The sequence below is a fragment of the Trachypithecus francoisi genome, unplaced genomic scaffold (genome assembly GCF_009764315.1).
Source record: "Trachypithecus francoisi isolate TF-2019V2 unplaced genomic scaffold, Tfra_2.0 Lachesis_group13, whole genome shotgun sequence".
In the NCBI taxonomy this organism is placed as follows: domain Eukaryota; kingdom Metazoa; phylum Chordata; class Mammalia; order Primates; family Cercopithecidae; genus Trachypithecus; species Trachypithecus francoisi.
In genome coordinates, this window is record NW_022681458.1 from 100,813,505 (window position 1) to 100,825,146 (window position 11,642).

The following is an 11,642-nucleotide window of genomic DNA, read 5'->3' on the forward strand; positions in this document are numbered from 1 at the left end:
GAGACTATATTTTGAAGGATGCTTTTGAAAGAATACTTCATATGACACCAGATGATTGGAAATTATTTTCCATCATGTTGACTCACTTGATAGAATAGTTTTCCATTCATGGTAGTTAATTACAGCATTTTACTGCTAATTGGACAAGATTGTCTTTATTAGTGAATAAAACCAATTGGCTTTTTGCTCTTTCAGAGAAAAGTATAAAAACAATTGAAAAAATACTTGAAGCTATAACATCAGCGGGGAATTATTTGACAGCACACTTTATAAGGAAAAGTATGTGTGAAATGTGCTAGCCTAGTCATTCTTTCTCAGTACCTTATTTCCTTTTTATTTTGTGACTCTTTCCTTACTGAGTATGTTCTTGGCCTGTTACGTTCATTATAGCATATGTGTAGGTATATGTGTATACCTTAACTTAAATAAACAATTAATGTGAGACTCAGGTCTCCAAGTGAAGACCCAAAGTCTTGGACATTGCAAAGTCTAATGCATCTTTATGGTTTGTGAGGTGAGATTTCTTGAAATCGCTTTTCAGAAGGTCCAGGTCAACTTAATGGATCCGCTATTAATTATTCATCTCAACTAAGACACCTAAACTGCTTCATAATTAGGTCACTTCTAGTCCTCTGGGCAGTGTACTACAAGGAAAAGAAGATCCAGAATATAATGAATATTAGGAAAATGTCAGTATTGTCACCTCTCCAAAAACTCTATTCCTTCTTCCACATCAGTACCTTAAAATAAGGACAAGAAAATTTGGGGAGAAGGAGGTCATATACCCAGGGTTTCTGAATAAAACAAAGAGTATAAAAGCACTATCTTTAAAAAAAAATATTTTATTGAGATGGAGTCTTACTCTGTTGCCCAGGCTGGAGTGCAGTGGCACAATCTCAGCTCACTGCAACCTCTGCCTCCTGGGTTCAAGCGATTATCCTGCCTCAGCCTCCCAAGTAGCTGGGATTAGAGGCACCTGCCACCATGCCAGGTTAACTTTTGTATTTTTTAGTAGAGATGGAGTTTCGCCGGGTTGGTCAGGCTGGTCTCGAACTCCTGACCTCAGGTGATCCACCTGCCTCAGCCTCCCAAAGTCCTGGGATTACAGGTGTTAGCCACTGTGTCTGGCCCAGCACTACCATTTTTAAGAGCCATCACAGAAAATTAAAATGGTAATGATGATTACAAGAGAAATGAGAAATATTCAGATCCACAGTTATAGAAAATGCCCCTAGAAGCTGAGGTGGGACAGTGCAGTATTCTTGCTATTGCATATGGTGTGAGAGGTTTGCAGCTGGGATGACCCTAGAAGAACATGGTGTCTAACCATAACTAGTAATGGTACAAACCCAACGTTGCTGTTCTTATTTCACACAGGAATCCCCAGAACCCTTGCTCTCCACTTGTGAAAGATGTAGCAACGCCTGTCTTGGAAATTTCAGTTAGTTAGGGATCCATCAGAAAGTGTTCACTTTATTTATGACTTAGCTGTGTTGTATACCTGCCGCTCATACCTCAATTATATCTGACTTATTGCGTTATACCCAAGAAATAATTTTTATACATAAAAGCACAGCTTTAATGAGCTTTATTTATTTTATAATTGCTTTATGCAGCGGTCCCCCCTTATCTGATGGGAATATGTTCTAAGACCTCCAGTGGATGCCTGAAATCACAGATAGTACTGAACCCGATATATATTATGTTTTTCCTATATATACATGCGTATGATAAAGTTTATACATTAGGCACAGTAAGAGATTAATAGCAATACATCATTATAAAATACATCAATTATAATAATATACTGTGACAAAAGTCATGTGACTGTGATCTCTCTCTCAAAATATTTTATTGTACTCTAATCACTCTTCTTGTGATGATGTAAGATGATAAAATGCCTACATGATGAGATGAAGTGAGGCGAACGACCTAGGTGGAATAGGATATATCAGAAGTCCAGGATGGGGATCATCTGCTTTAAGTGGTCCTGGATCTTGGAGCCATGATGAAGTTGATGGTTGGATGTCAGGAGCAGATAATGTCAATAACTAACAGGTGGGTAGCACATACAGTGTGGATGTTCTCGACAAAGGGATGATTTGCATCCTGAGTGGGACAGAGCTACACAGCACGAGATTTCATTACACCACTCAGAAGGGCACACAATTTCAAACTTCTTTTTTTTTTTTTGAGACGGAGTCTCACTCTGTCGCCCAGGCTGGAGTGCAGTGGTGCCATCTTGGCTCACTGCAAGCTCCGCCTCCCGGGTTCAGGCCATTCTCCTGCCTCAGCCTCCGGAGCAGCTGGGACTACAGGCGCCCGCCACCACACCCACCTAATTTTTTTTTTTTTTTTTTGTATTTTTAGTAGAGACGGGGTTGCACTGTGTTAGCCAGGATGGTCTCGATCTCCTGACCTCGTGATCCGCCCGCCTCAGCCTCCCAAAGTGTTGGGATTACATGCGTGAGCCACCGCACCTGGCCAATTTCAAACTTCTAAATTGTTTATTTCTGGAATTTCTCATTTAATATTTTTGGACTCCTATTCACCACAGATAACTGAAATCACAGAAAGTGTAATCGTGGATAAAGGAGGACTTCTGTACACACGGTTCTCCTATGCGATGAACTTCTCTGACATTATGCAGGAACCAGCTTACTCTGATTCAAACTTGAGAGCATTTATCTCCCACTGTCTCTTCAACTGCCATCTGGCTGGGCTTCTCTAGATCTCAGCCAATCTTGCTTGACTTGGTTGCCTTGAAAAGATCTGTCAGCTCCAGCACAAGTCAAATCCTCCTGGTCCATGCAAGATGGGGCTTTCCTTGGGGGATGAACGATTAGAAACTCTTAGTGCCAGTTATAGTTGTTAATGTCAAGTAAGGCTGAGTATGATTTTTCTTGTTTTCCCAAAAGCATTACTCCAGCAGAGGAGATAGTAAAAGAACGAGCTAAGAGATGAGATGAGACCTTGGAAAATGTTTGTGAATATTGTTGGAGAAGTGTCTTCACCTTCCCAAAACCAAGGGATTCACTTCTTAAGAATATGTGCCCAAAAGAAACACAAAGAGAATTTGGTTCTTCAGTGGCTGGCTGCTTATCCAGGGCACTTGAAAAAGTGTTCCTGTACTACCTAGGCAGAGAAAGAGCATTAGAAAGAAATGGAAGAGCAAAGAAGGAGGAAGCTTCCTGGAGCTGCTTGTCCTTCACATGTGCCAATATCATCTGGCGCGGCAGAAGGAACTTCTTCAGTGAGAATCTGTGTGATAGAATGACACTGGTGGGAAATACATGGCATTGTAGTAGACATAGGCAGAGTATTATTTTTGAGGTAGGAAATTGTGCTATAGAATACCCACTTGGAGAGGATTCTTATTAACCTAAAAGTGTCTCCTACTCCTAAAAAAAACCCAACAATTAGGCAATTGGTACACAGAAAACAAGAATAACCAGTTTCAGTTCTCTAGAGAAACAACAAAAATCAATCTGACCAGACTGACCCCTCATCTGGATAACCCAAGAAACATTTTCACTTCCTCTATCCATCCCTCCTTCCAACCATAATAACTAAAACTAGAAAAAGAAAAAGAGAAAGAGAAAGAGGAATATGTAAAGAATCATCCTGCCTGCTCTTACCTTCTCTCTCTTTGTTTTTGAACATCAAAGCTGGCCGGACATGGTGGCTCATGCCTGTATTCCCAGCACTTTGGGAGGCTGAGACTGGTGGGACACAAGGTCAGGAGTTCGAGACCAGCCTGGCCAACATGGTGAAACCCCATCTCTACTAAAAATAACAAAAATCAGCTGGGCGTGGTGGCGGGCACCTGTAATCCCAGCTACTTGGGAAGCTAAGGCCGGTGAAGCATTTGAACCCGGGAGGCAGAGGTTGTGGTGAGCCGAGATGGTGTCATTGCACACCAGCCTGGGCAACAAGAGCGAAACTCCATCTCAAAGGAGAATAAAATAACACCAAAGCCACAAGAGATTTAACCTGGACTGGTGAAAGGTGAAAGGGAGAAGAAACTTATAATCTAATTAAATAATCAAGGCAGCATCTTCAATAATGAAAAACTCTTCTAATTATTGAGAAGTAACTAGAAATATATTGAAAACTTCCATATAGTAAGGGACTCACTACATAGCAGTATTTGCATAAATAACATTGTTTTGTGCTTATATCATCAGAAGTTGATATTCTTGCATAAACTGTCTACACAAATTAAAAGAACCTGGACATTCACTTACACTTTTTGAGCTTTAAAGTTTGAAAACATGGCTTTCCATAAGTTTTAAGGAATGGAAATTCATGAAAGATAGTAAAAAGCTGACGGGGTACAAATCATTTTCCTTCACTTTTCCGTCTGTAGAGAAGATAAAGGGCTCCACTGGCTAGATATGAAGGTCAATATTGCATGGTAAAAAGCCTCACTTGAACTTAGGACAGAAGGGAAACATCAAAGGAAGATCTATCTCAGACATTAGGAGATAGGAAATGACATTAAGTGGCCAATGCTGAACAAGATAGGTCATAAGTAGGGAGGAGAAGAATGTGACAAACCTAAAACCAAATATCAAAGACAGAACAAGTTTTAGAATTAAGAAAACTAGAACCGCAAGTCCTCAGAGGTCTGTAATACAATTACCTTGAAATATTGCTGAAGCATGTGTTCATTTCACTAAATGAGTTTCAATTAGTGTTGAACTTGCTCATTAATGGGGCCACAGAAGTAAATATGATACTGTCAAATCCCTTCCCAAAATTGCTTATAATCTAGAGAAATGGAAAGAGTTCAATGTTCCCTGTCTCTCACTTCCTGTCAATAAAAAAAGTTTTATAAACTTTTATCTTCCTAAGGAATTTCTAGTTCTCTTAATGCAGTTTATTTAAAACAAACTCATTTCAAATTAAGATTTTAATCTTTTTAACAGTTAAATTCTATCAAAATCCTTGTCACTAGGGCAAAGATTTTACATGTAGCCAATCTAGACAGAGTCAAGGCTGAGATTCACTTAGAGAGCTGTGTGGGGCTTACCTGATTTTGTCTATTCTGGGTCATAGAATTCTTACTAAATAAGTAAGAACTGTATTCACAGTTGACAGAGTTAGCCTCGCCAATGTTGCTCAATATTAACATTCTACAGGCTGGGCACTGCGACTCATGCCTGTAATCCCAGCACTTTGGGAGGCCAAGGCAGGTGGATCACGAGGTCAGAACACTGAGATCATTCTGGCTAACACGGTGAAACCCTGTTTCTACTAAAAATACAAAAAATTAGCTAGGCGTGATGGCACGTGCCTGTACTGCCAGCTACTCGGGAGGCTGAGGTAGAAGAATCACTTGAACCTGGGAGGTGGAAGTTGCAGTGAGCCAAGATCTCAACACTGCACTCCAGCCTGGGCGACAGAGCAAGATCTCATCTGAAAAAAAAAAGAAAAAAAAAAAAAAAAAATTCTACAGGTATTCTTTAGTTTGGGGATTATTCAAGATGCAATTAATGTATGTTGATAATGACTGAGTGCAAACTATAGGAGTAGGATGAACTGTATCCATGTCCCTTCAGCTATGTCCTCCAATGAGGCTCTGATTTCCATGTCACAAAATACATGATGAAAGCTCTTAGTGAGAAAGTCTAAGGGCTAGGTTTCTGTAAATCTCTTGTTAAGTGATGTTTTTGTCTGAAATGCCCCAGTACAATTATTTCTCTTTTGATTTCCATATTATTCTGCGTTGCTGTACAGGAGCCTTATTACTTCTTGCAGACAACTTTCAGTCCTTGCATTTGCATTTGTTCAAAATGCTGCCCTTTAAGTACAGAAGTTTTACTTAGTACCACAAACTTCAAAATGTTAGCTGTGTAGTTCACTCAATGAGAATGACTGAAGGTGCATTCCTCTCTCTCTGTTTCAGGTAACCATGCTGTTCATACTCTCTTAGCTACATGTTTCTCCCTGCCACCTTGCCATACTGCATACTCTGGTGAAGGACTCCTCGACACAGAGTCATTTACAGCTTGAAGTTCCTTGATGAAAATGGATTCTTCAATGAATTTGTGTATTACCATTGAATATTCTTCTTTATGTGATGCAATTGTACATCTCGCTGGATGCCTCTCAGACTGACACATTCATTTCTCCAGTAGGCAAGTGTACTGGCTGTAGAATATTGCTTTAAAACTTTTTCACTTTGGAAATTATCCTCAGCCTGAGTTAGCTGCCTCACAGGTTTGTTCTTTCCTGGGGGCAGCTTGCATCCTAGGAGTGGTACACACAATTTTCCAAGACCTGGCCCTGTTGTGGTAATTTGTGATCATTCTGAGAGGCCAACTCTTCCATGGGTGCCCATGGGTCTGGCTGTGGCTCTTTTGTGTCTGTATTGCAGTTCAGCTTCTCCCTCTGCCCAGTCCTGCTTCCTTATGGGTGTTATTCAAATGTGCCTTCCCTAGTGCAGCTCCTGCGTGCAAATAGCTATCTCATACACTGTTTCTGAGGACTCTGAGCTAAATCAACTTCTGCCAAGATGGATTCTAAAGAGAAAACTGTAAAATGAGATATTAAATCTGTTTTACCCACTGGCTGACTGGCATTATGGATCCTATTACTGGTAGTAGGAAGAGTATTGATAAGCCTTGTATGCTGGAGCTATGCAATTATTGAACCTTAATCAGTAGTGAACAAGTGGAAAGTAAGGCACTGAGTAGTACAATATCAGAGGCATTTAAAAATTAAAATTGAATAATTTATTAAAAGGTACAACTCTTGCTCGCTACTATCAATTCATTAGAAAAGACAAAGAAAGGTAGAGTGTGATTGATCATTATTTTAAGGTGGAGTGTAGTTGATTATTATTTTTTTCATTGTTATGAAAGTCACAATGCCCTTCAGCAATGTAGAAAAACTCTCCTTTTCTGATGCTTGAGAGCAGAAAAAGCTGAGGATCAGGCCCAGAATTGAATTAGATAGGTAGAGAACCTTAGAAAGTGAACTCTGCTATTGTCTGGTCTTTAACTGGGAAAAAGTGGGACTGTGAGATTATGGATGTTGATATCTGGGTCAATGGTCTCTGGAACCTTGACTCCTGAGATCACCTCAATTTCACTGGGCTTTCAGAAGTGACCCTTTCCTTCCTGTTTAAAGATTAGCATTTTATCCATGCTTAAAGGTGATCAGATTCCTCTGTTTGCAAGACAACACATGCCTTTTACAGGACATTCCCCTGCTTCTGCTCCATGCCAGAAGACTCTTAAATAGGGTAACATCTCAGGATAAGTTGGCTTGGGGAAGTACTGGGCCTGTTCAGGGGAAAAATGACTAAGTGCCAAAGAAACTGTGGGTCCCAGCCCACATTACAGACAGGACCCAGGAAAGTATATATGGGATTGATCTGAGGGGGCTGGATCAAAATCTGCAGACTATGAAGTTACATAAGGGAGAGTTTCTTCATATGGGAACACTCTGCTGTTATACAGAACTTAACACTCTGACAAGGACCCTGTGAGATGGTGCCAATATACTACTAAGGTGGCTTCTGAAAGCTCAGAAAAAGTGATTGACCTCACTAAATAAAGAGAAATACAGAAATGCCCTGGAAAACAGTGAGAAAAGGTCAAATGCTCACAAACATAGGTGATTTCAGTGGATATGCTCTATAAATCTGTGAAACCCATTGGATATCTATGTGTCTATGTTCTGTGGAAGGCCCTGAGCATTAGCAAAGCAGTAAGGAATGTGTTGGTGAGGTATGCACAGCATTGTTGTAAGTAAGTATGTGTCATGGATATCCTAGGTAGGCTAGAAATGATTCTAAAAGATGATGCAATAGAAGAGACTCCCTGATTTCAAGAAGAACAATGGAAAGACAAAATAATAGAGGCCAAGTGGCAGAGCATAATTGTCATGAGAAAGATGAGTAAAATTACTGAAATATGCCTCAAGGTCAGAGTGGAAATTTTAAAGCCAGAGGGCAGACTAATTGTCACTATGGAAACTGTTAATAGAACACAGTGCTCCTGGGAATAAACTAGATAAGTAGGCAACATGTTGTTGCTTAACTTATGAAGCCAGGAAAAAAAGAAGAAAGAAAGAAAAAACTCAAGAGGTTGAGGGAAACTGTCTCAATAAAAAGTCACAATACTTCGCCCTGTTTCCAGGCTCCAGTTGATTTTCTGATCAAGAACCCACAGACTAAATGGGAAGCTTGGTCCCCAGCATGCTGCAATATTATAGGAAATATGTTAAGTTATAATTCCCCCAGTTCTTCCCCAAAGGAAGCTTTGACTATTTACCTGGTAATCATACCCTGGTGATATATGGTGGTAAAATAGTAAATAGAGTTGTGGATAAGCTTCGTTCCACTTACTTCCTTGGGTAGCATTTGCTGGTGGCTGGTGACTGAGAGTTCAGTGAGGCTGTCATCTAGACTAGTACATGCTGATTCTCTGCCATAGTATTATTAGGGTATTTGGACTGTTTCCGTGGGAGCTGGTGTCCACTAGAGCAGGCATCCCACATGGAGCAGGTAGACACTGCATGACCTCTTCTGAATTAGCTTTGAGAGGCATGTAACAGCATTTCTTCCTTCATTCTACTGGTCACATCAGTCACAGACCACCAAAATTTAAAGGAAAGGAGATAGGTGCAAAAATGTTGAGGACGTATGCTAAGGTTGCTTTATCCTCCCATTGATTCCTGTGATATAAAAGTTATCATAATGAGAAAAGATAAGAGGAAGTTCCTGGGACTGTCCCTTCACCAACTTGATCAAAGTAGTAAATAAAAATCAATGATCATGTCCCAGGAGGCGTGACAGAGATTAGGGTCACCCTTGGAGTCTTAAAGGGTGTAGAGGATATAGTCCCCATCATGTTCCCATTTAATTTATTACTGTCATCCCTATGAAAGCCAGATGGATGCAGGAGTTTGACTGTGGACTACCAGAAATTCAACTAAACAGTAGTCCCAACTGGTACTGTTGTGGTAGACAAGGCTGAAGCACATTAACATAACTTTACATATATTCTATATATTTATCAATCTGAAGAATTTTTTTTAAATCTATCAGAAAGGTGAATCCAAGGCAGTCGGTTTTCATGTCGAATGGACAGGAGTTATATTTATGATCTTGCCCTATGATAGGCTAACTCCTTTCTGTCATACTGTAGTCCAAAGAGACATGGATTGTATAAATATTCTATAGAATATCACTATATGATTGACATTTTGTTAGCTGGACATGAATGAGAATTTGCATGTTGTAAACATTGGTAAAAATCACCTTGTCCAGTAGGTGGAATTTAAAAACCTATGAAGATTTAAGAGAGACCCGTATTAGAGAAGTATTTATGCATCCATTGGACTGAGATATGTCAAAGTATACCACCCATAATGAAAAACAAATTATTGCAAACTATCACCTCCCATCACTACAAAAAAAGATCAGTTCTTGTTTGGCCTGTAGAGATTATGGAGATAGCTTCTTCCATCCTTGGGAATACAGCTCTTACTTATTTAGTTGGTGACACAGAAGCCAGCTTTGGATAAGGGACTATGCAAGATAGGACTTCATAGCAATTGCAGACTATAGTACAAACTACACAGCGAGCAGGCTTGATGCTTGAGCCATACAAGTAAGCAGACATTATGGCAGGCCTGGATAAACTATGGCAGGCCTGGATAAACTATGGCCCTTACACCAAATCTATCTAGCTGCCTGTTTTTATAAATGCAGTTTTGTCGGAACACAGCAGTGCCCATATGTGTGCATATTGTCTTGGCTGCTTTCTCTGCAATGGCAGGGTTGCATACAGGCAGTCCTTGCTTTGCATGCTTCTCATGTGCACAAATTTCAGTCAGCAATTAAATAGGCAACCTTTCAAGAACATGGTTCAAATGTGAGTTCCATGGTATCTTAACTATAATTGCTTAAAGCACGAACTTTACTAACAGCTCCGCAGTTCACAAGTCACTTTGCAAATAATACAGCCCCATCATAGTCAGTGACCAATTAGCAATGGTCATGAAGCTCAGCTCTTCAGTTCACACACAGACAGCAAAGTATGTAGCTGTGTGGCCTTTTTGTTTCCTAGTGCTAAACTCATGTGACCTTTTATAAAAATGGATAATCAAGAGATAAAAAGTATGAAGGTACATCAACAACAAAAAAGTGATAATGCCAGGAGTGAAATTTGATTATAACATAGAGTTAAAGAAGTTAGAGTTCAACATGGGAACATTGACACCAGGGCTATTAGAGAGAATGTTGGTATGGCCCAAAAAATATGGTGAAGGAGAACCTACTAATGGAACAAGAAAAGTGGTTGTGACAAAACGATAATGATGTCTCAGAGGAAGTGATGCCAGGAAAAATCTTCGCCACAAAGGCACTCTTGGAGATATATCCTGACATTGAAAGAGCAAAGGATAAAATGGTAGAAGCTGATCTGAACTTAGAAAGAAGTTGGACAATTCACAAAGACAGAGAAAAGATGTTCACTTTATATATCTAGTTGTATAACAAGCAGACAGCAAGCATTATTCAAACCACTGTTAATAAGTTTTTTTAATCAATCTTTTTCTTTAATTTGAAATTATGTTAAGTTCACATGCAGTCATAAGAAATAATGCAGAAAATCCCATGTACCCTTTACCAAATTTTCCCCAATGGTGACATCTTGCAAAATGGTAGCACAATATTACAACCAGAGTAATATATGTTTTAGAAGGAATTAAAAGATTTTAATTTATTAGTATTTCTAGTGTTTGAAGTCACAGTGTATTAAATAAATATTAGTTTTACTACTTTTCTGTGTTCCTATACACTTACCATTGACTGGGACTCTTCAAAGTTTTGGCAAAAATTTTAAAGGCTAAGAAGCAATAATAATTTATTCATTAATGATTGAGATTGCTTTGCATGGCTTGCATAGTCATTTTTATGGCCTCTCACTGTCAGGTAACGCAAAGATTTTCCAAAGTTGTAACAGAAAACTAGTCCGTAAAGCCTTATCTACCTTGTCTTTTAGAAAAAGTTTTCCAACTCTTGGTCTGTGGTATTTCTAGGCAATTGATGACCTCTGAAATGTTTACATTTGACAAGTTATATCACATGACATAATGCTAAATTTTTGTGGAAAATTTTTAGGAACTGCCAAAAATGTCACATCTGAGCTATAAATGAGCAACTACTTGAAATGAAAGACATTTGAAGATGTAAAACTTCTAGCATTACAGAACATTATAGTGTTCATTAAAATAGAGTGGCTTCTGTTAAATAGTTGAATTAATTGCGTTTCTCCCTCTACACAAACTTTTTTTTAGAATATATCTGGAATTCGGTGGCTTACACCTGTAATCTCAGCACTTTGGGAAGCCGAGGCGGGCGGATCACCTGAGGTCAGGAGTTCAAGATCAGTCTGGCCAACATGGTGAAACCCTGTCTCTACTAAAAATACAAAAATTATCCAGGCATGGTGACAGGTGCCTATAATCCAAGGTACTCAGGAGGCTGAGGCAGAAGAATCACTTGAACTCGGGAGGTAGAGTTTGCAGTGAGCCGAGATCGTGACATCACACTCCAGCCAGGGGGACAAAAGTGAGACTTCGTCTCAAAAAAAATAAAAATAAAAATAAATAAATAAATAAAT